Source organism: Equus przewalskii, chromosome 6 (genome assembly GCF_037783145.1).
Source record: "Equus przewalskii isolate Varuska chromosome 6, EquPr2, whole genome shotgun sequence".
NCBI lineage: Eukaryota > Metazoa > Chordata > Mammalia > Perissodactyla > Equidae > Equus > Equus przewalskii.
In genome coordinates, this window is record NC_091836.1 from 92,581,405 (window position 1) to 92,606,377 (window position 24,973).

Here is a 24,973-nt window from a genome sequence, read left to right on the forward strand (position 1 = left end):
ATAATTCCAATGCAAAGAAAAGGCTCATTTAGTACACAGATGACCTTAGGAAGTAATTTAACCTCTCTAAACCTCTTTTACCTGATATGTAAATAGCAATAATAAAAATGATTCTCTTCTTAGGGATGTTGTAAATGCTTAGTGGGTGAGTGGGACATAGAAAGAAGTCAGTACAAATTATCCATTATGATTGTTACTACTATGCTTGCTGAGAGAGTAACCTTTTTATTCTTCAGAATAGGCATGGAATGTACCATGTGACTGAGTACACTTTATTCTCCTGCTTGTTTGAGCAGAGAAGAATCTTTCTGATGAAACCAGTCAAAGATCAGCGACAAATCAGTCACTTGGTTGAAACATATCTTCCAGCTCAAGATTCCAGGCAGCCACCTATAATCTTGGTTTTCTGGGCACTCAAAATTTCTGGGTAAGTGACAGGACCTCTCAAGAGTTTTCTTTCATTTATCACTGTGACATCATCACAATCCCCTCTGGGTGATTCTGTCAGCGAGGTAAAGCAGGTACTCTGCAGGAGCTCAACTGCTGATAGCGAAGAAAATAAAAGAAGAAACAACAGCTCACTTGAAAAAATAAATCATCATCATCGCTTTGTTTGAATGTGCTCTTCTGGTGTGAACGGCTTTAGATTGTTCCCTACGGCATGGATAGTGACCCAAACATCAGCTTATTCTCCAACAGCCTTTTGAAATGTAGGCAGGAACTATTTCATCTAGTGTCCTTTTCTCCCAAATAATTATTGACTTTTACAACTTCCATTTAAAATGAAATAAAAATAAGTTCACACCAATACTATTTTCTCAACTGCAATTTTCAAAAGAATTGGTTATATAAAAGTTATTCCAAAAAAAGTAAATATAATTCTTGAGAAATTACCTTAAATGTAGGTTTTAAAACACAGTCGTAAATTATTACCTGCTTCTTTATCGGCTCATATCTGAATTGCCATTTATGGCTTCAGCAGTTTTTATAAAGCATCACTCAACTATCAAACTTCTACTCTCAGGGAATTTCAGGCTCCTTTGTGTGAAATGATGGCGATTAAAGACCCTCAGTCTGACATGATACTCAAGCCCACTAGCCCCAAGTTCTCTTCCTAAATTTCTAAATCACTTTTCGAGTAGAATTAAAATGGTTTTAAAATAAAAGTTCCTCTAAATTATAAAGTTTTGTTATGTGCAGAAGGTAGAGAAAAAACAGTCCACACTCCTGCAGACAGACAACTTTGTATTGCTTAGAAAGGAGAATGAAACCGAATAAGATGTTGTATCTTCGGGTCACCATTCTGCTCTTGGTAAATGTTAAAGTCATGAAAATTCATTTGCTATCTTGCATTTCAGTTTTGTTTATTAAAAAAATCAATATTGTATAGTTCACAAGCAAATAACATAATTAATGTAACACCATTATAATCAAATGATAAGAAATGTGTCCAGCACATAGGGGTTATATAATATACAGTTTCCCTTGCAGCTTAGGATCACATTTTATGTGTGAACCACTCATCTGTCCAGTATGTATTAATGACATTATTGTCTACTATGGACCAAACATTCTCTCTAATTTATAAAGTGATGCTCAACAAACTAAGTTCAGATAATGTCTTCGTACTATCAAGAGTCTAAGAGGCAATCTGAAGTTAACATTGAGAATAATTATAAAAGACGAAACTCGATTTTGATAAGGAGAGCTACAGAAGAAATGCCTAGCAGAGTAGGTATACGTATTTTACATTGAAGACATGGGGATAATATGAAGTTGAGGCAAAGAAACCTTAAGCTTTGAAGAGAATCTCTGTCTAGTGTAGGGTGGATGTAAGCCATTTTAGCCGCTTCATGTAGCTGAACCAAGAAACTTTGAAGGGGCTGCTTTACTGTCTGAGACAACTGATTCTGATTACCAGAGAGATATGAGGTTGCCCTCTCCAATGGTGGCAAGGAGGACTGCATTTGGAATCCCTAGGATTCATTAGTTATATCACAGTACATTTATAGTTCTCAGTGAAAAATAATGAAGATAGAGATTAATTCGCTAATAACTGAATGAATGATTGATGTGATTCATTGACTTCAATGATGAAGTTATTTCTTCAAGAAATAGTTCTCAGGGGCCAGCCCTGTGGCAGAGTGGTTCAGTTTGCATGTTCTGCTTCCGTGGCCCAGGGTTTGCCAGTTCAGATCCTGGATGTGGATCTACAACGAGGATATGCAACTGGGGCTTTGGGGAGAAAAAACAAAAGAGGAAGATTGGCAACAGATGTTAGCTCAGGCCCAATCTTCCTCACCAAAAAGCAAAAAAACAAAATAAAATAAGAAGAAATAGTTCTCACAGAAAAATAGTGCAGTGAACCTGCTGAGGTGTTGAAAGAGGTAAGGGTAAAATGAAATGAATGATGGAAAAAAGGAAGCTACACTGATGTAACTCAGCCTAATGTCCTGCTAGAGAAGAATTATAACAGCTCTCCTTTTACTGTTGTTGTTTAATTTATTTATCTTATTTATTTTAATGTTTTTTCTTAAATTTCATATGAAGAGTATCCATGGTACCTCACTTTACAATTGGAATTCCAGCTAAGTGTTTGACTGAATTGGCACCATCCCCTCATGACTGTGATGGGTGATGGGACTTTGTTCTTTCCCTGTTAGATGGTGGGGGAGGGGGAGCAATGGGAGTTTCTTCTTCCAAGGACGTCAATGGATGCTGAATGGCAAAAATGATTGGATGTGCTAGTTATTCTCTGATTACACTGCACGTTTCTTTACCACCCTCTCTAACTTGTTCTAACCTTCACAACTGCATCGTCTGGGCTCTGTCATCCTCTAGATGCAGGCAGCCAACAGAAAGGACTGGCAGGATGTCAGAAGGTGGAGGGAGAGAAAGATTGGAGTAATAATTCCTGTGTCCTGTCCCTGCCGTTCCCCTCTTGCTTTACTATGGTCTGATAGTGGCTGTGTTCTAAGGTCCCAGCTTCTGTAGCATGGCTTATTTTCCATCGTTTCTTTCCTGGCTGCAGTCACCCTGCTCATGTCTCCAGTTTTAGCTCTACATGTGGTAATGGTGTCTTTGTGACGCTTATTGTTGTCCTCTTCACACTAGATTACACATGATGTGAGTGTCTAACTTTGGTCCTCACCTTTGTTTGCAGCTCTGGAAGCAGGCCCTTCATTAAATCCTCTTCACAGGGAACCTGTGAGTATAGCCTCTGTTGTCTGCTGAGCACTTGACTACCACACCAGTCAGTGAAGTTGCCCCTCAACACATGTCATCTTCCTACTAATGTTTTCTCCGTTAGCCTCTGTCTATCTCCATCCAGACTTACATTTTCTTCACAGGGTAGTTTTAGCCTGTGCTGCTGATAAGTTTCCATAACACGGATTTTATTTAAATAACAATCTCAGTTAAGAAAAGATTCACTGATAATGAGGTGGTTACATATCCTACTCTTGAAAAATGAAAATGAATCCAGGATTGATGGCACCACAGACAACAGAGTGTAGACAGTAGAGTTCATCCTCGTGGACCTTTTCCTTTCTCAGAGAAGTTTTCCTTCTTAAATATCCTTCTTTTGATGTGTTTGCTGAACAGGATTACTGAGTTGCTACAATCACCCTAATGCATTGACTGATGATTCGAAATGGAAGGAATCTTAGTGATCACTTAGTTCCTGTCTTCATTTGGCTGACCCAGAAACCAAAGCCAGGAGTGGAGAAGAGACTTGGCCAAGATCCCACAATTTATGACCAGCAAAGTCCAGTGTGGGTCCTTGACTCCCAGTGCAATGAGGGCATCCATTAGAGACAAGATATATGGCTCTTATCTATAAATTACCCTCATAAAAAATGTGTTTTTCGAATTTTAATATACATTTATATATATTTGTATATTAAACTATGTATATGGTAAGTGGTAAAATATATGGATAGATTAATAGAAATAGGTGTGGGGACAATGATATCTATGAAAATAGAGAGCTTCAGATATGAAGATATAGACAGAGGTGTTCCTCTAGAATCAGGAGGTCTATTAGTAAGGGAGGAAGGGATTCATTAAAGTTTAAGCAGCCCTAAAAAGGATTAAGGGCTAGCACTGATGGCTTCATTTATGATAATATTTCTCCAAAGATCAGAGAAACAACCAGTAGTCCTGGCTCTGACAAGGCCAATATGCTCTGTCATTCTTAAAACCTTCCAGTTGATTTCACCAAGAGGGAATAAGACAACTGTGAACGGCCTGAAGGGACAAGAACTCGTTAATTACCTCTCTTCCCCGGTGACATTGAAGACCAAACATCCTGGTCTCAGAGACCTCCCAGAGACCCTGCCGAGGCTCCGCTTGGGATGTATTTTTCAGAGAACAGGAGCCTTGAGCAAACTGCACTCATAGATTGCTTGTAAGCTGCTGGGCAGTAGACAGCCTGAGGGATGAGCTCAGAAATAAAGCATATAGAAAACTGAGGGAAAGCAGGGGAAAATGGCTTGGCAGCGTTTTGGACTTGTTACAGATTGATTCTGACAACCAAGTTGCTAAAAACAAAATGTAAAGTGTACAACTTTATATTTTATACTTTGTCCTATTTACAGGGAAAATAATAAAACCTTGGTATTCAGGGCATCAACTCAGGTACAATTAAACACTAAACAAGGAGTAAAGATAGTACTAAAACACACTTTCGTTTGGCAGCAGCAACTAACTCTGCCTTAGAGCGCGTGCTTTTGGGGCCAGTGGGGCCCTGCACAGGAACAGCACATGTGGGAGCTGCTGGAGAAACTACTGAAGGGACAACTGCCTGAGTGGAAGGCTAGTACTGCTTACACTGCACGCTGACAATGAAGGACTGCCAGTTGTGTAAGGCTCACCCTGCAAAGACCCAGAAGACTCCCCAGGATTTTGGAAATGCCTCACAGACAGAATCGCTATTCTCTGGTGCATGGTTTGGATAAATAATTGAGTTTCCTCTCACCCTGCTTCTTTCTGAACTTCTGCAATCATATAGTAAATAATAGCCTAGTTTTATTGGAATTGCTTCTTTCTTTCTTTTTTTGTTTTTTGAGGAAGATTAGCCCTGAACTATCATCGGCTGCCAATCCCCCTCTTTTTTTTTTTTTAAAGATTTTATTTTTTCCTTTTTCTCCCCAAAGCCCCCCGGTACCTAGTTGTATATTTTAGTTGTGGGTCCGTCTAGTTGTGGCATGTGGGATGCCGCCTCAGTGTGGTTTGATGAGCAGTGCCATGTCCGCGCCCAGGATTCGAACCAACGAAACACTGGGCCGCCTGCAGCGGAGCGCGTGAACTTAACCACTCGGCCACGGGGCCAGCCCCCCCAATCCCCCTCTTTTTGCTGAGGAAGACTGACCCTGAGCTCACATCTGAGCCCATCTTCCTCTACTTTGTACGTGGGATGCCTACCACAGCATGGCTTGCCAAGCGGTGCCATGTCCACACCCAGGATCCAAACAGGCAAACCCTGGGCCGCCAAAGCAGAATGTGCAAACTTAACTGCTGCGCCACTGGCTGGCCCCTTAACCACTGCACCACCGGGCCGGCCCCACACACTAGTCTTTTGAGGGAATGTGGTAGAGGGCACATTAAAAATAGCAGAAAAGCATTTCTATAACTAGGGGTATTATTATTCTTTTTGATAGCTAAGGCCATGTTGCTGATGGCTGCCTGAACAAATTACTTAACTCCTCTGGGCCTTGGGTTTCTTGCCTATACTTTAAACAGAAGAAATGTTATATGAAAGCCCTGTAGCTCTGAGACTGTGATTATTAAGACAACATAAATTTATCACGCGTGACAAGTAGCTTGCCCTTGTCATTCAATTATATATGCATCTAAATATACCTATATGTATAGTTAAGGTCATACTTCTGATGCTTGCCATTAAGAATTTTTGCTCATAAAAATGTGTAAAGATCCCTTTCAAATTGGAAATAATTTCCTAATTTGATGCTTGTACATTAATATATATCTTTTTGTTTGTTTGTTTTGGTCTAAGTGAGCGCACTGGAAGGCAAGTAGTTCATCCCAACTAAGAATTTACCCTCCTTTATTCTTCCTTAACAGTAAGTTCAGTCTTGTAAAAGACCTCCTTGGCCAATGGTCTCATCCGTCCTCATATACAAAAACCATTAATCTTTAAATGCCACCAAGAAAAAAATTTGGTGAATAGCAAATGCGACTTTTAATAGAAATTACTGACGGTATTGACCCATGGGTGAAATAAAGTAATGGCAGATGTTCTTCTGAGAAGACAAACATGAGTGATTTATTTAACCTTCAAGGCCCACAGTGGATCCCTCCTTGTTCCTCCAATGAAAGGGATAGAGAAGACCATCCCTGGCTGCTATCTTGAAATGAGAAAGCAGTCTGGTGGGCAGAGGACTACATGTCAGACAACATTTTGAGGTCATCGTGGCTAGTGGGAGACACAGACAAACAAGTGGGTCATTACAGTGTAATGCTATATGCCCTCTGAAATATCTCAAACCTATATAAATATACAGAAAATAACGTGACAGATAATTATAAAATTATTTAACAAATGTTAACATTTACCATATTTGTTTAGGAACAGACTAAAAGACATGACAATGACAGCCACTTGCAGTACTTTCATCACCTGGATTTGAGACTTACTGAAAGATAGCTGCAGAATAGGGAAGAGAAAACCCTGCCTTCATGGATGTGAAGTTCATTATGTTTCGAATCTGTCTATATGTCACCTTTTCCACTGTTGTCACTGAGGCAAAGCCACAATTTCATGTTGTTGTTGATAACTTTCTAAATTGTCCCCCCACTCCAGGAATTTAATACAATCTGTCTACTCTCCCAGGACACTCTTCTCCAGCTAACCTATATCTCTCACCTTACCTGAAATTTTGGTTCCTTTGGGAAGATTTCCCTGACCAACGACAGATTCGTGGTCTCCATTTTCTCAAGGCTACCTGTATTTCTTTAAAGCATTTGCCACAGTTATAATGAGCTAGTTGATGACTCGTGTGAGGATTTAATTTCCATATTTCCTCTCACTTGATAGTGCTGTGCAATCAGGATTTTCTTTTTTTTTTTTTTTCGTCTCTTCTGTATCCCACGTGCATAACATAGCAGGTATTTCTTAGTAAGTGTGGGATTCCAGGTGATGAAAGAATCGCAAATGGCTGCCATATTGTCTTTGATTCTGAAATACAATTAACCCTCACTCTTTCCTTCTGAATCCTTCTTTGATACAAATTCTATAGTAACAGTTCCCTTTTATCTGTGAAAGAATAAGAAGGGTGATTTTTTGAGAAGAGCACCTGGCTTAAAACAGACAGACACAGTCCCTGAATGCTTAGTAAAGGCACTAGTTGAAATATTTTCTTCTATGAATGCATAGAAAATATTTATAGAGATTATGGGTGAATGTCTTCCTTAGAGGTGGAAGATAAGACATGAGCTTGTGAGTAAATGAAGAATAAACACTTTATATTTCAAATTCCTCGGGGATGAATTTGTCAGGTAAAATGATCATACTCTGAACACTCCTGTTAACATTCTATTTCTCTTACCACAGAGCTGTGTTTTTTGCATTTGTGCTGCTATATATAGTTTTAGAATCTATGGGTTTATACTAATCTTTCAGGTCATCATTTACCCAAGGGAAAAGGGAAATGCTGAATAAATTTACATAAGGGCAATTAATTCCTGGTAGAAATGAACATCTGCTTGTTCTCAAAGATCCTTCTGGCATTAAACAAGTGACAAAGTCTGACATAAACTGCTCAAGACAAAGGAGCTAATTTACCTGACTTCAGCTCCCATTTCTCTGCCAGAAAGGATGGACATATTAAGTTTGACGTGTCACTTATGTCACTTGTAGGAGGATCTCAGTGGATCGGTAGGAACAGCTATGTTGCTTAATTCAGTTAAAAAAAGGGAAAACGTCTTGGTCAACTGGCCATGAATTGCTTCGTGCTGCATATATTGACTCTAATCCTTTTTTTTTTCCTTTTTTTTAAAGATTTTATTTTTTCCTTTTTCTCCCCAAAGCCCCCCGGTACATAGTTGTGTATTCTTCGTTGTGGCATGTGGGACGCTGCCTCAGCGTGGTCTGATGAGCAGTGCCATGCCCGCGCCCAGGATTCGAACTAGCGAAACTCTGGGCCGCCTGCAGCGGAGCGCGCGAACTTAACCACTCGGCCACGGGGCCAGCCCCGACTCTAATCCTTTTTTTTGTCTCTTTTCTCCATCTTTCTTTCACTCTCTCTCTCTCAGTGAATTTTTGTTTCACCTCTCAGTCAGTTTTCATTTTTTCCTGCAAAAAGTATAATTCCCTCCACTCAGTTGGCAGGCTGAAAAACTAAACAGCTAGAACTATTAAAATTGTTTCTAAAATAGAGTAAATCGGTTTTCAGTAACAATTTTTGTGAACTCTTCAATTAGTCAAGGAAGTGGTTTTTAGTGTATCGACTTCATGACGTCTATTAATTGGTCAGAAGACAATTTCACTACTTTCTGTAACTTATTTATATTTTAGATGACAGAATTAATTGGAAAACTGATTTTTTCTACATACATAAGAAATTGTGTATATAATACACATATATATTATATTTTCTTGGTAAATAGACATTATTATATCACACACACAGTCATACACATTGCAAAATGGAGCCCATCTTTGAACAAATTAGTTCACTGTTTATTTTGATACTTTTATTCTGACTCTAATTATTTACCTAATAGCTATTAGTTCATGATAAGTTTCTTCAAACAGAGGAGTCATTTAATACAATAATTAAATAATCAAATGGATTATCAGGACTTAATTTCTTCACTTCCACCGTAAAAATGCATTTTGCAGAATGATAGCTTGTTGCACATGAAATACTTTTCATTTAGGGTTTTTTATAATTGGCCATATTTTAGGCTTTATATTAGCAGTAGCTGTAGGGATGACAAAACAAATAAATTCTTTGTTTTCTGGAGTTACCCAGGAAGTGATTGGAAGTGAGGAAAGACTAACAGAGGAGTATCTTCTTAGTTGGATATACACGGACAAGTGAGGATATGTATTTTGACACTTGTCTCCTCATAAGATGAACACTCCTAACAATGGGGACTCCATGGACCAAGACATTCAAGTAAGAAGCACAGGGTACTCATTTGAATGCAACAAAAATATGAATTCATGTTGAGACCCTTATTAATTCCATTTACATAGCTATTTTAGTGGAAAGGATTTGAAAGAAAGAATAGTGATTATTATTTATTAAAAGCTATATTTTAGCTTTTGTATATGTATCATAATTAGTAAAGTAGATGGCTTTATCCTCACTTTGCAAATAAGAAAAAATAATTTTAAAGATTGTTATTAAGGATCTTAAAGTATTAAAAAAAGAGTTTACACCTGTATGGCAATCAAACCTATACTGTCTCATAGTATTTATCTGTTAACAAATGAGGTCAGTCATGGCTGCTACAGAGTAGAATTTCAGAAACCCTTCTAACCCATCTGTCTCTCTCCTTACACTCAAATTCTGTTTTACAACATGTGTCAAAGATAGGAAACCTTTTTTTCCGTAAAGAGCCCAATAGTGAATAATGTTGGCTTTGCAGGCCATGCATCCTCTCTCATAACTACTCACCTGCCATTGTGGCACAAAAGCAGCCATAGAAGTTGTATGGAATGGAACCCAGAAGGGATCAGCAGCTATGAGAGGAGAGGGGGATACACAAACAGAGAGTGAGAGAACAAGCTATCCCCAGTGTCTGTCACTCAGGACCAGGACATACCTCCTTTGGGGCTGTTCCAATCTAAGACACATGTATAGAATGAAAAGAGACAATGCAATAAGAATTCATAGTCAATTCTAACAACATTGTGACATTTTTAAATTGTTTTTAAAATAATGTATGTTTATATCTCAGGCAATTTGACAGTCCCTTGTTTTTCATTCCCCCACTGTAGAGTCAGTAATGTTGGTAAAACTGAGAATATGGAAAATTATTATACTCTCCTGGCATAGTTAGTCCATATGTTGATATGTCTGAAAAGAGTCCAAATTCTAAGAGTTAAATGGCTCAATGGAGGGTTTGTTTTAAAGGAAGACATTTTTTTGTTTTTGAGGAAGATTAGTTCTGAGCTAACATCTGCCACCAATCCTCCTCTTTTTGCTGAGGAAGATTGGCCCTGAGCTAACATCCATGCCCATCTTCCTCTACTTTATACATGGGATACCTGCCACAGCATGGCTAGACAAGTGGTGCCTAGGTCTGCACCCAGGATAAAAACCAGTGAATCCCAGGTCCCCGAAGTGGAATGTGAGAACTTCGCTGCACCACCAGGCTGGCCCTGGGAGACATTTTTTAATGTGTACTTATCAACCCTAAACTTTCATTATATCTTTGATAATGCCACCATCTTAAAAAAAAAAAAAAACTACTTATTGCTTAGCCCTTGCTTCTCTTCACATGATAAAGCCCGTGCAATCATAACAAAACAAGAGTCCTACCTGCTAAGAAGCAGGCATTTGAACATTTTCTTCTTCCTGTCATTACACTCAGTGAGTGGCCATAGGACTTTCATCTCCTGTGTGTCTTTGCAGGATCCCTTCCAATTAACAATGATGGGATCATAGAATTCTTTATAAGACTGTAAGTCTTAGGAATTTCAAGAAGGAGACAGGAAATAGAACTCAAAATTGTTTCTGAAAACAATGAAAGAAAGACAAATTCTGTCGAAAGGACTGAAAGGGCATATAAAAGCTGACTGCATTTTAACCTGGCTATGAGAGCCTTGAGTGGAAGAACGTGGGCTTCAATTGAAGAATGTTGAGAAACAAGTACAATTTCCAAGTATCTGGAATACTTGGTTCCTATGCAATCAGAATTGAATGAGATTAAATGAATCTAGGAATCAAATTATCTACTATTTCATTGCAATCTCCATTCAGTTCTCAACTAGAATTTCTATTGAGTTTTACAAGTAAATCTCATACTCATCTGCTTGAAATAGCCATAAAAATTGCAGTGTGTGTAGATAGATAAATAGATAGATAGATTAGAAAGATATGATCTTGAACTAAATAATATTTTAATACAAACTTAAAGTGCTTAAAATACTGTGATATTGATATACTAACAACAAACAAATGAAATCAAATACAGATATAAATGCACATATAATAGCAGGAGATGGGAGAGGTGTAAAGATACTATCTTGAGCAAAATGAATTTATTACATGTTGATGAAGATTTATCTTTCTTTGATATAACATTTTAAAAGAAAGGGATATATAACCTCTTAAAATAAAATTAACTTTTAAATTTGCTTTTATTTTCTCTTTCCGATAGGCATAACATGAGAAATGGTTCAAAATACAGGTGGTGTCACCTTTGAACAATTTCTGCAGAAATGTCCTAATTTCAGATTTTTTCCTTTCTTTCTATCCTTCTTTCCTTTTTCCTTTCTTCCTTCCTTCTCTTTCTTTCTTCCTTCCTCTCTCCCTCCCTTCCTTCCTTCCTTTCTCTTTCTTTCCTTCTTTCTTTTCTTCTTTCTTTCTTTCTCTTTCCACTCCTCTATGAGCATCTGCTTCCAGCTTCCTCCCATCTCTATAGTCTGTCCCCATATTCTTCCTGAAATCATCTTCCCAAGGAACCCTCCCTGCTTTCACATCCTGTCCCCAAACACAATGCTGCCACATAAGCATTGCATACCTCTTCAGCAAACTATATATATATATATATATAGTTTTGTATATGTCTCAATGTCCCCAAATCAGTTAGACCTCCCATCCATCTTGGTTGGGTTCTGTGGAAATTTTATTTTCCCGACTGCTCAAACCTTAAATTTATTCAACTACAAAACCCACTTTTGACAGATTCTTTTGGGTCTCTGAGACATGGACTTGTACCAAGATTATTCCCCTAAAGTGTTTGGTGACAGTCTCCTTTTAAAGCAGACAGGAAGAGAGATGAGATAACAAGAAAGTATTTACTTATAGGAATTGAGTTTTTAATGATTGACATCTAAATGCAAAGGAAATATGGTTTCATTTTCTCCCAATATGATAAATCAAATCTGTCAACCTAAATTCTCCTAAGCCCACTGCCCCTTTTATGATCCTAAAATAAGAGAATAGTTTCCATTAATCAGAGAACAAAGCTTGAAGCCTAGCTCCTTGCACCAGTTTATCATGATTTTTTGTATAATCGGAAACAAACATTCAATTATGTCCTCCTTCCACCTGCTAATAATCAGTAGACACATTGGACACAAATGCCAGGCAATAGAACATTTCTTGGCATTTTTATTATTTTGCTTACAGCTTTCTCTAACTGATAGGTGCAGATTCTTTCTTTGAATTTTAGGGGAGTTCTTAACCTGGATCTTAGCATTGGGGGCTGAAAATTGATTATACTACTAATAATTTTTTTTACTCTAATTGGAAGCACCAAGCCTGCAAATTGGAGAATAAGGAGGAAAGGAGAATAATTGGTTGCTTTGTCTGTTTTATGACAGGTTTTGAAAGCTATGTGAAAATCTTCCCATTTTCCTTTGATATTCCGGGGACAATGCCTGAACAAGCAGCTGGAATGGATTATGTGGAGGTAAGACCATCACTACCTTCTTTGAAGGGAATTTTCTCCGTGTAGTAGAAACTGTATTGCATCTTAGAGACAGGATTTAATTATGGTCAAATTACATAGGGTTTATATTCCATGTGTTAACAAAGATAAAGTGCTTAAACATTTCCGTCCAGAAAATTTCTACGATTTAGTCCCCACACTTCTGCTCTATAGCCGATGACTGGGGCTTCCATAGTTCTCCCTTTATCGGTAGACCACAGAAGAAACAAAATAACTACAAAAGGCTCTGCAACTTGAATAATATTTCAGCTTCTTACCTGCCATATGTAATTGGCCAAAATTCTTTTGACATTTAAGCAGGAGCCAACTATAAACATCTCAATAAAAAGTTTCACTTCAAACATACTGAACAAGGCCAAGAGCAGTAACACGGAATGAAATGATACTACTAAAGGAACGAAGAATAGCGTCTAATCACCATGTGCCGTCAAAAACCTCAAAGTAAGAAATATAAATAATACAGGGCGTGGAGAAATGCCCGCTGAGTCCCAGATGCCCTCCTCTTTGGGCAAGGTAGTCTCACTTTCTCTGACTGACTCTTTCTTGTAAAATTTCCCCTATTTATTTTGCCAAAGTAGAAAGAATGATTGATAGAAATTCCCTAACCAACAAAACGAGCGTGTTCCTGGTGTGTCCAACAGGAGTTAATAAAGTATGAGGGGTAAAAGGAAGTTTAGATCACAGTTCATTTTGCTATTCCGTGCATGTGTCTTTCCACAATGTAGCTGCTTAAAGCGTGCTGTGAGGCTCAGCAGTCTGCGCCACCTGGCGCTCGTTAGAGGTGCAGACTCACGCCCCTCTTGGATCCACTGATGCTCACACCGCCCCTTTAGCCAGACCCCAGGTTCTCGGCACGTGCGCTCAATTTTGAGAAGCCCTGCTGCTCTACACGATCACCTCCAGATCCTCACTCAGACCTGCCTTTTACTGCAGACACCTGCAGTGACGAGCAGATCCCTCTCTGGGGTAGCTTTGCCAGTGCGGAACAGCTCCCAGAGTAAGAAAGTTGTTTCTTACGTAAATTAAGGCAAACATCTGCTTCTCTGTTACTTCCACCTAATCAGTCAGAAACCTTCCCTTTAAAGTCACCAGGAAAACGTTCAGTCCCTCTTTTTCTTTCCTGAAAGTCTTTTAGATCGTTGCAAATACAACTGGATCTATCCCTTTACTCTTCTCTGTCCAGTTTCCGTAGCCGTCCCTCAGACATCGTATTTAATCTCCCTGAACATAATGGATCCAGCATTCAAAAATCCACCGCATTTATTCCCATCACAGTGTGACTTCCAGAATAGAATAGAATATTCTCAGTGTAGTGTAACCAATGGGGAAGGACCGTCTGCTCACTCCCTTTACATATTCTACCTCTATTAATACAGCCTAACAACTGCATTATCGGTTCGGAAGAGAAGAGGAGGGAGAGAGCATCGTCTCATAAACTCATACTGCATTTATAGATATTCACAACCATGCTTATTTTCTACTTAATGAAAGGCTATGTCTCCCTCTACATAACTCATGTCAAATTGATTCTTTGCACCCAAAGGTGGAATATGAAGAAGCTGGAGATTCAAAGACTTTCATATTTATCTGCCTGCTCACTTGAAGTACCTACTGTTAGCTGTATTCTTTTTCTTCATCTCCTCAAAATTATCAGACTCGGTACATCAACTGATTCAATTGACATGATTTACATAATAATCTTGGTGTGTTGTAAACTTACTATTTCTTCCAGAATAATATTTTTTGAAGATAATGTATTATGCCATCATCCCTCATACCTAGGAGATTAAGATTTTGATGTATTATCCTATGCAACAGCTCTTAAAATGTATAAATTGAAATACTCCACTTTGGGGATTTATGGCTTAAAATGTATTTTTCCTACTGGCTGATATTTAAACTCCTTTAGTAAATAAACATGACTGGAAAATATGTGCTTTCATTTCCAAACGACTATCTGCTTTTCATAAAGAAGAACTTTTATTCTGAAGAACTGGTATGGTCAGCCGAATGGCCTCCCAAAGCTGCTCATGGCCCAATCCTTGTAACATGTCAATAGGTTTAGTTTCCTGGCGAAAGAGACTTTGAAGATGCTATCAAGGTTACTCATGATAAAAAGGCAGATTATTCTGGATTATCTGGGTGGGTCCAATATAATCACATGAGGCCTTAAGAACAGAGATTTTTCTCTTGCTGGAGGAAGAAGAGACGAGGCAGAAGGAGAAGTCAAGAGATTCAAAGTGAGAGAAGGACTCAGGGCACCTTTGCTGGCTTGAAAATGAAGGAAATGATGAAGAAAGCAGGGTAGGTGGCCAAGGACTTTCTGTGACAACAGCCAGAAAGGAAACAGGGATCTTTGCATGGAACCGAATTCTACCCATGACCTAAAAAGAACCCTGCCCTGCTGACAGCTTGCTTTCAGCCTCGTAAAACCTATCTTAGGACAAAGACCCTGGCTGGGCCATGCTGTCCCTGGACTTCTGACCTGCAGAAGTGTGAGATAACAAATGGGTATTGTTTTAAACCATTAACTTTTTGATTCTTTGTTACAGTAGCAATAATCAATCCATCTGGGTTCAGGGTTTTAGGGGCTGTGTGCTCTCATTCCTAAGACAAAGGCAGACGTCACTAATTTACCACACACGCTTTCTTCATCAGCTCAGACCCAGCCTTAAAATCCTTCATAACAAAAATCCCTGGAAGCCACTAGAAAGCTTTCCACTTCAGATGCCACTTCAGATGAAGCTATCCAGGCTTTGGATGGTATTCAGTAAGTACCTCTGGTATAGAGTGGTTTCTCTATAATTATTTTTCTAATTATCTTCTTCAACTTTATTTCCATAGTAAGAAATAACAGAGAGAGAGGGAAGGAGAGGAGGAGGGGGAGGGGGAGACAGAAAGAGAGAACTTGACAATATGTGAGTGGAGGACTAGCTCTGTCTTACTAGCTGTGTGACTGTAAATGAATCCTAAACCTTTCTGGCCTTTAATTTTCTCAACTATAAAATGAGGGGTAAGATCTCAGTGGTTGAAGATATGAATTTTTTTCTTTCTTCCAAGGAAAGCTTATGTGGGAATCTACTCTGTGAAGAGGGAAATGCTCATCTTCACAGGCTGGAGGTGGGGGAAAACTCCGGTCTCTGTTGCTAGACTCTCCTCCACGAGCTCTGACTCCATCCACCAACAGAGGACACCAAAGCATTTGCTTGGATCCTAGACTCTGAAGAATGCTGTTTGCAAGCCACCCGACAACAAAGTATTTCACACATCTTTCATCTCTAATGTTCTATGTTTCTAAAAAGTAGACATATAGGGAAAAATGATGAAAGTGAAACCTCTCTAAATCACTGAACCTCATACTTCATTTTCCATCAGATATGACGCTGCCTAGTTGTCTGAACACAGGGCTGTGCATAAATGCACATATTCCATATGTGTCATTGATTTTAAGAACCAATGGCTATGTTCTCTCCTTTCTGGAGATGTGTCCTCTCACTCGTCTAGTGGGGTTTGTCTAATGGCAATGCCAGATGTCAGTGATTCATTTCTTTTTTGATTCATTCTTATCCAATAATTCATTACTTATTCATATAAAATATGAGAAAAGGGTTTATCTGGTTCCAAATCTGTACTTTAATATTAAATGCAAAGTTTTTCTTTAAAATCCAGATATAAATATAAACTATCAATGTAAAATATTAATATTAGGACTACACTGTGAGAAATTGAAGGTAATGCTACTACATTAAGTTGTACTGTAAGAGACAAAACAACTTGGTTGTGTTATATATTCAAGATTAAATCCTGCATTGATACCAAGTATGCCTTCATTCAGTATAGCAACTTCATCTTTTGACATATAACTTACTGGAATTCAAAATTTTCAAAAATGTAGTGTACTCTCGGAAGATTCACCCTGAGCTAACATCCATTGCCAATCTTCCTCTTTTTGTATGTGAGCCACTGCCACAGCATGGCTGCTCACAGTTGAGTGGTGTAGGTCTGCTCCCAGGAAACACACCTGGGCTACCGAAGCAGAGCATGCCAAACTTGACCACTAGGCCACCGGGGCTGACCCCAGTATACTCTCTTTAAAGCAAACTCCTCAACTGACACACCAGATTAATTGGTGAACTAACTCTGTCTCTACTCTAAACTGCAGTGACCAAGGTCCACAACACACTGAACTTTGAAGGTTATCAGGCCACTTCTTAGCTTATGGGGCCTGTCTACACCCAGCCATTGAATGACTTCTTCACAAATACAGTTATATACTTTGTGCTTGTTATGGTTATTGCACAATTAAATTAAGTTAATATACAGGTAAATATAATTAAATAAATAAAGTTGATTTTCTATGAATGTATGGAAGCATCAGTAAAAGCTACTCACTAAAATAATTGATTTTTCGTCTAGAAGTTTGAGGGTAATTATAACAATCTAGACATATTTTGCATTCAGATTGTTTTTCTAGTGTCTTTAAATCTGGCTTCAGTGAAAAGGTATCAGAAAGCATTACGGCTGTGGTTGTGTAAGAAAGACAACAAAGAGCTGTGATGTGCATGCCAGCTGAATGCTCAACTATATGGTTTGAGTGAAAAGGAGGCAGGCATTGTATATATACATATACACAAGCGTATGACTTTTAATGGTCCTCTCCCTTAACTGACATGTTCCTCTGGACTGAGTCACTTTTGATTCTGATCCCGTTGGTTCAAAAGCTCCCAGTAGCACATTAAATGGAAAGCTTCATTAGACCGCTGAAATCCATCACTGCAGATCACACTGCCTATCAGAAGCAGGAAGAACATAAGGCAACAACCGGAGGGAGTGACTGGGAAGGGAGAGATAATCTCTTGAGAGCCCAGTCTCATGCGTTAGCGTATTCGAACTCTCTACTAAATCAGAAAATAATTAAAATATGTCATTTTCATAGTGATTTTAATCTTACTACCTGATAACGTGAACAGACCATTTGTGTTTTTCAGCCCATCTCTTGGTTTAGGAAGCATTTTATTTGCAAAGAATTGAGAGCTACCAAATTACATCCTCAAAACAAAAGAAGGCAGCAATTGTATTAACTAAATCTATGCGGAATAGAAATACATAAAAGCAGTAACTGGAAAAGTTTTAAATACAGTTCATTCTTTTCTTGTATCTCTCACTAAAGAAGTTCCGGTGAGATAATTTAATTATTCGGAAAAACAAATTTATTTTAAATAACCTATTAAAACCATGTTTATAGTGTCATGAGTTGTGAAAATACTGAAACAGCATTTTAGCATCCTTTGATGTTTGGATACCCCATGAATTACTTTTTTCTTTCTGGCCATTATTAGAATTGCAGCATCAGGATAAAATATTTCAGGATTTCTGGATAAAAGTCCACCATTTCCCGTCTGGGTCTTAAATTATCATGCTACTCTACCAAATGCAAATAATTTAAAGTAGTTTTCCACATCTTATCTCAGAAAAAATTGATGTGATATCTCTCTTCATGGAAACTATCATATTCGCAATATATAAGGGAGGTAATATATTTAAATACATTGTGCCTAGCAGACACCCTGGTTGGTGACACTTGTTTCAAACATACTAGCCATTATTTGTTCTCCCCACCATCCCTCCCACACAGTGGAATGATTCAGGTTTCAGTGATTCTGTCCAACCTGAGTGGTTATAAAAATAAGTTTTACCTGTATAAACATGTGTTGGTGTGTGTGTGTTGGGGGGTGTGTGTGTGTGTGTGTTACTGATGACTGGTGAAGCACTGATTTGATTGTATCTCTGTTGCTTTTTGCCATCCTGGCAGTTGGATATGGGGTCCTTGATTTTGAAACCATTATAGATTTTCAAAATGGTCTGTGCATTTAACAAACGGGGTCATTAACATTTAGTGCAAAACTAATTGCTCTTTGATGGTTTTGTGCTGCGAATTTCTTTTATACTAAATTCCCAATGATATGTCATTAGAGCAACGTGGTGTCTGACGGCCCTCATTTCAGAGCTTGTTATTTGGTTCAAGTGTTTAAATTCTTCATAAGGGTGGAAACTCCTCAGCAATCTTTTAATGATTTCTTAGATTTGAAGATCATGTTGAGTTTTTTAAAGGAACTCATAAAAATGATCTCCCAATCTTCTTGGAAAGAGATTGTTCTTGCAATCTCTTGATACATATGTATAAACACGAGGCCAAAATCTAAGGACTATATGTAGTTATAGAAACTCTTTCAGTAAAATTTGAAAAAGTCTTCCTTCAGTTAAAAGAGGCTATTCTTGGTGATAATGTAGAATTTGTAACAATTGCATTGTCTCTCCCCTACTGGGACCAAAGAGCTAAGGAGAAGTTTGATACATTTAATGTTTCAAAGAAATTTCCCTGGAGGGTCGGATTGATCTGCATATGTCTCTAGACCTTGGTCACTGTGAGTTTGTCCCAGGCCTGAGACCCACATCCGCTCTTCAGGAGCTGCAGAATCTAGCTTCCGAACTCTGAGGGACGTGGGCATCCTCTAGAGTGCAGAGAATGCAACACAGTCATGTCTTTTGGAAGAGAGATGCTCTGTTTGCCACCACTGTGCATCAAGTTTGCCTTGAAATTTAACCCTTTAGTGATCACATTTGGATTATCTGTTTTTACCTGTCCCACTCAGGTCCTAAGACAGAACTGAGCAGGTGGTTGTCCTTGGCAATATGAATCAACTTGCTGTATATGGAACTGCCTCTGAAGCAATTTGACAGTTTGACGTGAATAAAAATTTCATCTTGTCTTGGTGCTGCATCCACACATTGCATCAGGGCAGCCTGAAGAAAAGCTCCCTTTGTTCCATCGGCAGCAAAAGATGGTGGCGAGACTATGGCTGTGGAACTAGGTGAATTCGATTCTTGACATCTACCAGTCACACACAGCGCAGCCTCCAGAAGGTCACCTTAACTTTCCTGAACCACGTTATCCTCATTATTGAAGTGGACATGATCAGTCTATATAATAGTAGTAATACTAGTCATAATAATACTTACGGAGTACTTACAAGCATGCCAGGTACTATTCTAAGCACATTTAAACTCACAACAAACTGGTGCAGTAGGTACTACTATCTCAACTTTGAAGTGAGTAAACTGAGGCACAGAGAAAGTAAATAAAATGCCTGAGATCACAGAGATTTATTTTTTCCATTTTACCGTATTTTTACCCTTTAGCAATGGAAAGCTGGGATTTGAACATGGCAATCTGGCATTGCTTCTGTGTTCTTTATCACTGTGTCGTGCAAAATGCCTAGCACAGAGCATGTGATCAATAAATCCTAGATTTTTTCTCTTATCTCCCCTTTGATCGCATATCAGGGAACATATTTAGTTTTAGGATGCTTATGAGTTCTTGTCCCTGTATTGTCATAAGCCATGGAAACGTCCAGCCTGCTGAATGTGGTGTTGATTAACTTTCTGGCTCTGATGCATCTGCCCATGTCTATCCTCAGATTCTTAGTTCATCTGCTGCATTAGAAATCATGGCTGCTTTTCTTTCTTTACTTTTTAAGATTCTTTTTGGTTTCGAACACTTTGCCATCTTGGTTTCCATGTCACCTCTCCCTCCTGGTTTTCTTTCTGCGTGTCTGGCTAGAAAAGGGGGGATCCAGGCATCTGGGTATCATGTCATTCCCTTTGTCGCAGCCTCTCCTCTTCACTTCCCATGTCTGGTTTACACTTAATGTTTGTTCTCTCCGAACTTGAGTTCATAGGGAATTCATTATCACTTATTTCATTAGCGGGAATTTGTAGCTTCAGCTTTCATTGCTGAAGGATCCATTCCTTTAGTTTCCTTGCTGGAGTCTGAACACAGACAATCTTTTATCATGGTGCATGCTGCTCCATGATCTGCCTCCAGCCTCTTTCTCTGATCTAATCTCTAGTTATGTGGAGAGCTCCCATGCTCATCCACTGTGTTACCGAAAGTGTCAGACTTTATCCAACCTCAGGTCCTTTGGGTTCTGTTCCCTCTGCCAGGAACACTTTTCTATTGTACATGGTTTACCTGCCACACTCATATCCTTCAGGTCTCCAAAGACATTTTTTATCACTGTGCTATATTTCATTTATATTCCTTGTAGTAAAAAATGCATAGATCTTTATTTGCTCCCCTGTTCATTCTCTCTCTCTCCAAACTAGAATTCGAGAATCATAACTGCAAAACCAAGGTTGCTTTGTTCATGGTGGTAGTCCTGAAACTTGCCGCAGTGTCTGCAATGTAGTAGGACTGCACTAAATGTTTATTAAATGGATTGAATAAATGAGAGGAAATAAAGTCCTGCCCTCATACTTACCATTATTTATATCATCTTAAAACTGTATTTATTGCCCTCTCAGTAACAGAATAAGACAAACACATCTCCAATTACCCAGACAAATATTCTAGTAAGGACAAAAGTGTTCTTTGTGTCTTGGGCTCTTTCTATTTAGCAAATGCCAACACGGCCTGTGCTATCTTTTAGGTAAAGGGAATGTGTCACTTCCTGCAGGAGTAAATAGGGAATTCCCTGAAATCACAAGCAAATAATGTAGGAGTCTCTGTGAGTATCTTCTCCAGCAAAAAAATCATAATATTCACAAGACTGGCAAAGATTTGACTATGAGCCTTAAAGAAGTTTTAATCACTCTCCCCTCATATAGTGAAAGTATGGTTATTTTATCATGATTTTCGATATGTAACTACCTCTAGAATTGACGGGATGATAGCATAAATAGTTGAAGTTTAATTTCCTAGATTTTCAAATCAATTCATGATAGTTTTATTAGTGTCTGCTTTGTACAAGTGTGGAGTATGGGATGAAATAGTCATGGAGGGGAGTTGAATTTATGATTGAAGGATGACTAATCCACCTTTGGCAGAGGCAGTAGAGTCATTTCTAATATAAAAAAAGGATTTTTTATAATCTGTGCACAGTGTAGCACAGTATAGATTATTTTTCATAAATAGAGAAAATGCTTCATTATATAGAGTGGACAAGCAACATCTGCCCCTTATCAAATTAAGCTTCATCTTTCCATGTGCTTGGAGTGTCAGAGGCTGGTCTCTTGGTACTGTTATTAAAAAGATACAGCTATAATGTAAGTTTTATTCATTATATTTACGAGGATACTCTAAAATGTCCCAGCACCTGACAGTAACTTTAACAGCCTGTGGCCTCCTGAACTCGATAACTTGCTCTGATTTTCCCAGTGGATTTTGTGGCTGATTTTAAAAGGAAGTCTCAATCAAGACACCATGCAAATAGATGCAATGTTCCCATTGTAGCACCATTTTCAAGGTTAGAGACTCTCCTCCACCCACTCCTGAATCTGTGATGGGCAGATTGATACAGAAGATAAATAAAATACCACACAGTTTAAAATTTGAATACAAATAAGCCCTATGAGAAAGAAGGGGATAAGGACTAATTTTATTCAGAGCTAAGGGATCCAAGGAAGCCATATTTAGGAATTACATTTAAATCAGTCTATATTTGATATAAATGAATCAATCAATCCATCAATAAAACTCCAACAGCTAAAACTTGTAGAAAAAATTTAAGCCTCCAGTCATAATAGGGTATCTGGCACCAGTTTTATCTCCCTCCTCTAAATAACAAGAAAACTGGGAAATAAATCTGTGATTCTTTTCCTCAAACACTGAAAAACATGGATTGCAGGGCTCTGGTCTCTAAGAGAAGGAAAAAAGAGTGAAATGAACCCTTCTAATCAATGCCGGCTTTCTGCCTAAAGGCGCTTTCTGAGCCGCAGCACAGCAAGGGGATCCAAGCAGAGCACAGTGACTGCATTGAGTTGACGGGAGAATCTGGAGTAGATGGAGGCTGAAGCTGCCAAACGTGTAGAGCACATGGCGTATTTCCCGGAGGATGGAGCTACTCAGAGAAAGGGCTCTGTCAATCCTCACAACTCCTCCCCCTTCGAATCTGTTAGTGACTACTGTGCACAGGAGGTCAAAGCGCGTTTCCCAGAAAATAAACAGTAGATGGGTCAACTAATTTTGACAAAGTCATTGGCACAAGTAGGCATTACAGTCTTGTGATGGAAAAAAAAAAGACAAAAATAAAATAAAATTTGGGCAAGAGACACAGAAATATTTTTATATATGCACATATATATATATGTACACGAATATATGTGCATTTTTAGCATTTCTATATCACTCAATTCCATTTGCCATAATTAGACTTCTTTTGACTTGTTGAATATTCTCAATCCAATGTTTGCTTGTTTTTTATCATAGGTGAAATGTTACCTCCTACCTATGGAGACAGCTGTACATCTCTGAGGGACCATCTCTCTGACTTCTCAAGAGTTGGTGTGTGATTATCAGACACTTTGGACAATTTTGTGATTGCCCTTTATGTTGTCTTTATAAGCCTGTTGATTTGTAGTGTCTGACATTTAAAATCAGATGAGTGAACTTACTGCGAAGCAAAGCAAGCACAGTCTTCTGAGAGACAAAGAATTGGCTGCCTGACCTCGGAGGTCATTCACATCTTGAATGCCTGTGGACCGGTGATTTTTCCTTGAGATTAAATCAACTCTGATGATATAGCTACTAAAAATCTCATGTGGTTAGAACTTATTTGCCAGAAGTTTAAGTAAGCATTTCAAAATCTCTACACTTTTATCACTTTCCCTGCAGACACACATGAATTGATTAGAAGAGAAATGAACCAAGACTGATCTCCTTGACTATTTATTTCAAAAGTAAGGAAGATAAAAAACAATGTCAAACTCAAGAAAATAAGATATGTATCTTATATCTATATGTATGTATCTTATCTTATATACTTAAATATCTATATCTCTATATATCTTACTTTATGTATCTACGTATATATCTTATGTTTTTTTTGAGTTCGATATTGTTTTTTATCTTCCTTAGTTTTAAAATAAATAGTCAGGGAGATCAAACTTGGTTCATTTCTCTTCTAACCAATTCATATGTGTTCATGTGCTTCTCTTTCATAAATAGAATACTAGAGGCAGCTTACAATTCAATTACATATTGTAATTAAATTGTTTTAAGCATAAGATTAGGAGCCTGGAAAATATAAGTTGGATGAAAAGTGCTGTATAGAAGCATAAATGAAGCGTGATGACAAGAATATTAATAGTTGTTGAAGCTGGGTGATGGGTACATGGAGATTCTGAAATACAGCTTGTACATTGAATAAGTTTGGAATTTCCAGAATAAAGTGATTTTCAAAACATGGGCTTTAGAATTGGAATAATCTGGAGTCAAGTCCCATGTCTGTCAATGACTAGCTCTATGATCTTGGACAAGTCTCAATCTTTCTCAGGCTCAATTTCTTCATCTATAAAACGAAGATAGTATTCCATTATAAAAGGTTTCTATAAGAATAAAATAGAGGGGCCAGCTCCGTGGCCAAGTGATTAAGTTTGTGCACTCCACTGCGGCGGCCCAGGGTTCGGATCCTGGGCGCGGACATGGCACCACTCATCAGGCCATCTTGAGGCGGCGTCCCACATCCCACAACTAGAAGGACCGGCAACTAAGATATACAACTGTGTATGGGGGGGGTTTGGGGAGATAAAGCAGAAAAAAAAAAAAAGATCGGCAGCAGTTGTTAGCCCAGGTGCCAATCCTTAAAAAAAAAAAAAAAAAGAAGAAAATAGTATATTTCATCTTTTAAGCACAGTTCAGTGCTACGATTTACTCATGTGATATCTTTGTGTTAATTAAAACAGATTCTCTCCTTCAAGACATCTTACTGCCATTAAAATAATAAATTCAATATGTGAATTTAAGTTTACTATAATATGAATAAGGTGCCAGTGTTGTGCAGTACACAACCTGCTCAACTTATGTAGCAGCATTAAGTTGTCACAAAATAAGGGCTAAATACATTGTTGCTATTATCCTCAGTCATCTAAGGGATGTAAGAATGGTAGGAAATTGAGACCCTGGAATTTCACATCAGCTAGTGCACGAGAAAGGAGTTTGTGTCTCCTTGAGACTCCATCCCACACCCCCACCCCTGACTTGATCAATTTTCTGTTTTCGTATATCCAAAATTCCCTTAGTTAAACCATATTTGCTAGTCAGAGAGTACGAACAACATCCCCCAGCTCAACCACCTCATCTCCATGGAGAGAGTCCTGGCAGCTCCTCTGACCTCTCAGATCACATTCTAGGGCTTCCTTTCTGATTTTATCCCCAGCTGTCCTTTGTTTACTATTAAGTTTATCCTTGTAAGCGACTTCAAATCACTTTTATTCAGAAAAAATGGGATATTTAGATAAACACAATAAATACAAATTCCATTTG

At 38.4% G+C, this 24,973-nt stretch overlaps 1 long non-coding RNA gene across 1 annotated transcript; it reads left to right on the top strand.

The window, feature by feature from the left end:
- Positions 1–293: 293 nt before the first annotated feature.
- LOC139084340 (uncharacterized) lies at positions 294–23,890 on the top strand. Its single transcript, XR_011541689.1, has 5 exons — positions 294–427; positions 12,524–12,612; positions 15,310–15,421; positions 15,712–15,907; positions 22,919–23,890. It is a non-coding gene; the product is annotated as an uncharacterized lncRNA (long non-coding RNA).
- Positions 23,891–24,973: the final 1,083 nt, after the last annotated feature.